The following is a 4,748-nucleotide window of genomic DNA, read 5'->3' on the forward strand; positions in this document are numbered from 1 at the left end:
GAGACACAGAGAGAGAGAAATTGAGAGGCAGATACACAGGCAGAGGGAGAGCAGGCTCATGCAGGGACCCTGATGTGGGACTCGACCCCGGGTCTCCAGGATCACTCCCTGGGCCAAAGGCAAGCACTAAACCGCTGAGCCCATAGTCTGGGACCCCCAGACTATGTTGAAACAACTCAATTCTGTCAACTGCCACTGGTATCATGTAAACCAATCTTGTGACTGCTCTAACAATACTTTATTTATAAAAAGAAGTGGTAGCTTGACAGTCACAGTTTGCCAACCCCTACCTTAGCATAAGAGTTTTGCTGGAATTTAGCCTTGGAAGGAAACTGCAACTTTACCGATCTTACAATTAGATTGTACTAGCTTAGTTCTTAGCTATATCTGCCTAGTGATTATAAGCGAATAGAAACCCCCTCAAAGCTGTGGAAGTCTTCTGGCATGCAATTTGTAACTTTATAACTTTTCAGTTTTCTTTTTTTTTTTTTTCTTATATATGCTCTCTGGGAAATTCAGAAGAAGCTAAGTGCCTACTAACGTTTGTATGTATCCTTGTTATTATGGCATCTGTCACAGCCATTTAAATTCTTAGCACCTTATCCTCCTCCTAGATTTCATTCTATATTATACCAGGAATGATTTGAATAATTATGATGAAACTGCATACTATGGATTACATGTGTCACATTTCCCCAGACATGAGATGATCCCAGTACTGCTTGAATACATGAGGAAATGAAATCAGACTCTGATTTTTATAGTTTGTTGCATGGGTCCACTTCTGACACTAATTACTGAATCAGTGAGGGTCACTGCTGATAACAAATGACATAATCAAATTAGGATAATTTAAGATTATTTCAATAAAGAGCTATTCACAAAGGCACAAGGCAATGTACAAGGAAAACACAGTGTGCACTTTGGCAAATGCCTTATCTAAGATGCATTCATTTGTATTCATTTGAATTTCAGAAGTCAGTTTGGTTTGTCCTGATATTTTTGAAATTTTGGAGCTACATTATGATACCTTCCTACACAATAGTTCCAGACTATTTAATATGATACTAAAAAGTTGTCAAATTAGAAGCATTAATATCAATCTTTCATGGAATTTACCTCTTAAATCATATGTAAGGTTGGAATAAATTCTGATAAAATTTGGACTTTCCTAAAAAAAAAAAAAAAAAAAAAAAACTGGTCAAAACTACATTATAATGAATGATTTTGGGGGGAGGGAAAACATATCAATTTAAACAACTAATGATTTTTTTAGGAATTAAGGGAAATCTAAATTATGGACAAATTTTGGAAAATACATAAAAATATTCTCAGTTACATATAATAACTTTAACTAGTTACAGTTGTTCTAGTTAAAATCTTAAGAGTTGAAAAACTTGCTTAAAATCCTACACATATTAAATGGAAGATACTGAGCACAGATGGTCCAAACCACAGGTCCCCAGACCCAAGGTCCACAGCCCTCAATCCACCTCAGGGTCTTAGGGAAACTTCAATAACCAGTTAAATGATTACTGTGTTAACATGCACTCCAGCTCTTGCTTATATAAAAGAAGCTTATAAAGTACTATAAAAGTGGCTTATTCTCTAATATTATGAGGCCATTCTCCTTGAAATATTTTATTTTGGCATTTGAATACACATTATTTTCCCACCTACTATATTGAACTTTAAGTTAACCTTAAAAGTGGCATATTGCCATTTACTTTTTACCAAATCTTAATTGCTGAAACCTAAGAAAGATTTGGTGTATATAATAACCCTCATATTTAGAATTACTTTATATATATTGAATCAGGTATGTTCATGTTATTTCTTTGGGCCTGGCCACCAATAGGAATATCTAAAGGCTATTTTTCTATTTCCTTATGATAATCATTTTGTATCAGTAATTCCTAACTCTAATTTCATTTAGTCAAAACGGAAAAAAGTAAAATGTCTAGAAAAGAAGTTATTGTTGTACATTGGGCATCTCAGATACTAATATGACAAGTAAGAATGGAAAGAAGTGTTAACCACTAACGGGAACAGCGTTAGATTTAGGGAAACTCATACCTCCAATTATTTAAAAAAAAAAAAAGAAAGAAATACATTTCCAAAAAGACGTGTAAGTACAGGGGATTTTATCAGAATTTAAGTGATTCGTTGTTCATGTATCAATATTTGAACATCACATGAATATTACACACAAAATTTTTTTTATAATTAACTTATTCTCATGTACACACAAAATTTAATGTTCAAAACATAATCATTAACGATCTTCTTAAAACTGAGTGGCATGTAGAATTGTATTTTTTATGGTAATGTATTTACCGTTATAAGGGAACTTAACTATTTTTCTTTGCTCATGGTAGTCTTTTCTCCCTTTCTCACATATCTGCTTGGTTCATACTTCATTTTGCTACCATATAAATGCAACAAATTTGGGGCAGGTCACATTCCTTTTCCCTATTACTAAAGTTACATTCACCCAGCTTCCATTTCTCTTTTAGAAGCACCAGGCCTTTTGCTATAATCTATCGCTATATATCTAACCCAATGAGTCTCATTCTTAGGGTCAGCACACATCCTGCATTTTATGGATGACCATCAGTGGCAGCATAATAGCTTTTGCTCCAGGAAGATATACTATGCAATCACACATAATCAAGTATTTCTTTTCAGCAAGGCTTGAGAAACTAAATAAAGCAATCATGTAAAATGTCCAATGGCTATAAACACTTACTCTTTGACAAGAGGTTTTTATGTTTTCCATACATTTTAATTTAGAAAAAAAACATTAGAAGATTTTAATTTTATATCACAATTATTGTACCAAAACACAAAAGAGTTTAGCTCTTATTTCAAATAGAAAAAAAAAATGATATTATGGTTAAAAAGCTTTTTTTTTTTTCTTTTACAGGCCATCTTATAAAAACTGACAAGACTTGAAAGATAACATATGTAAAATAATACTTCCCAGAATTTGATTCTTGTCTTTTCTCAGATTCATGTAAGGGTGAAAAATTCCTTCTTCATTAGCTTTTCTGGTATCTCATATATTCTTGTGTTTATATAATTCCAGTAAGGGGGCAGCCCAGGTGACTCAGCAGTTTAGCACCACCTTCAGCCCAAGGCCTGATCCTGGAGACCCGGGATCGAGTCCCACATCAGGCTCCCTGCATGGAGCCTGCTTCTCCCTCTGCCTGTGTCTCTGCCTCTCTCTCTCTCTCTCTGTGTCTCTCTCTGTGTGTCTCTCATGAATAAATAAAATTTTTTAAAAAATAATTCCAGTAAGGCCTTGATTTTGAGTTTAAATGTGTAAGAATATAAAATTTAGTTAAACAAGCAAACAATGATAATATAAATTCATAAATGGGTACTTAAATATTTTTATAATGTATTAGAGTGAGAAGCAATGTTAAGAATAGGTGTAAATAAAGTACTAACCTAGTAAATAAGACTGATAATATGAGAGAAATTTTCTTGGAGAGACTGCAGTTTATTTTGAGGAATGCATAGAATTTAGCTGCATGAAGAAGAAATAAGGCATTTTATTTTTTTTTCATTCAACAAGAAGCCATAACTTTATTAATGATAGAAACAGTACAAATTTCAAACCAACCTGCAGTTATTCTTTTGAAACAACAAAAAAAGTCCTTGTTTTCACATGGTTACATTGTTAATTCCATAACAGCATTTACAATATCATTACTGTTGTTCTTCAGGGCTGGGACTGCCTTTGCTCTTGACACATTTGCTTGTGACATGACCAATTCTATGTCCTTAACCTCTACACTCGTTTCATCAACCTCTTCCTCTTCACTCTCCTCTTGTACAGTTGGAGTCTGTGTGTTTTCTTGAATGTTTGAGACAGCTTCACCTTGAACTTTGAATTTCTCAGCAGCTGCTCGATCTTGGCTTAACCAAAAACTATGCAGGTATCTGAAGCTGGGCTCTTGTCTGGATAGTGACTCTTGTAACCCCTGTAACCTATTGAAGATCCAGTTTGGACATAGCCTTTCGTGCCTTCTTTTCACTCTGGCTCTGTTTTGCTTTACTGACTGGTTCTCCATCTATTTCAGCTGCTGCTGCCAGCTGGGCTTGTTGTATGGTTGCTTGTGTGGAATCCTGTTCCTCAAGGTCTGGTCCTGATTCATCACTGTCAGGTTTTGTTCCAGACCCTGTCTCTGCCTGGTGCTGAGGGGACTCCTGCTCTGTAGCAGGGACGGTTTCTGTGGCTTCACCACACATTTTGTGTGGGGAACACAGAACCAAGATGGTAGCAGGAAGAGGGAATAAGGCACTCTAGACAGAGTCCTATGATCTCCACGAAATGTGATATGTTCAGAAAGCAAATCATTCCATGTATCTTGGTTAGAAGTGTCACAGCAAAATCTCTAGTTGCCTACTAAATATTAATTTTCTTTCTCTATTTCTCTATTAATGCTTTCTGACTCTCTTAATCACAAGAATATCTAGCTTTTTCTTTAAATCTAGGTGGGGCCACATAATTAAGTTGTGGCCAAAGATACAAGGGGAGATTAGTTTGATCCCATCTGGAAGAATCCTTAAGGAAGTAGCATAACCTTCTTTGTCCCCTTTTCAATCGTGGTAACTGGGATTCAGATATTTGGATTTCTGTGTGTGAGAAAGAAATAAACGGATATTTGCTTTTAAAAAATCTAGTTTTGAATTTTTGTTACTAGTGGCTAAACATAATTTTAACAAGTATATACGAAGAG

General features: G+C 35.0%; 1 pseudogene; it reads right to left on the minus strand.

The window, feature by feature from the left end:
• Window positions 1-3,577: 3,577 nt before the first annotated feature.
• LOC112653609 (nascent polypeptide-associated complex subunit alpha-like) lies at window positions 3,578-4,258 on the minus strand (annotated as a pseudogene).
• Window positions 4,259-4,748: the final 490 nt, after the last annotated feature.

This window comes from Canis lupus, chromosome 3, assembly GCF_003254725.2.
Source record: "Canis lupus dingo isolate Sandy chromosome 3, ASM325472v2, whole genome shotgun sequence".
NCBI lineage: Eukaryota > Metazoa > Chordata > Mammalia > Carnivora > Canidae > Canis > Canis lupus.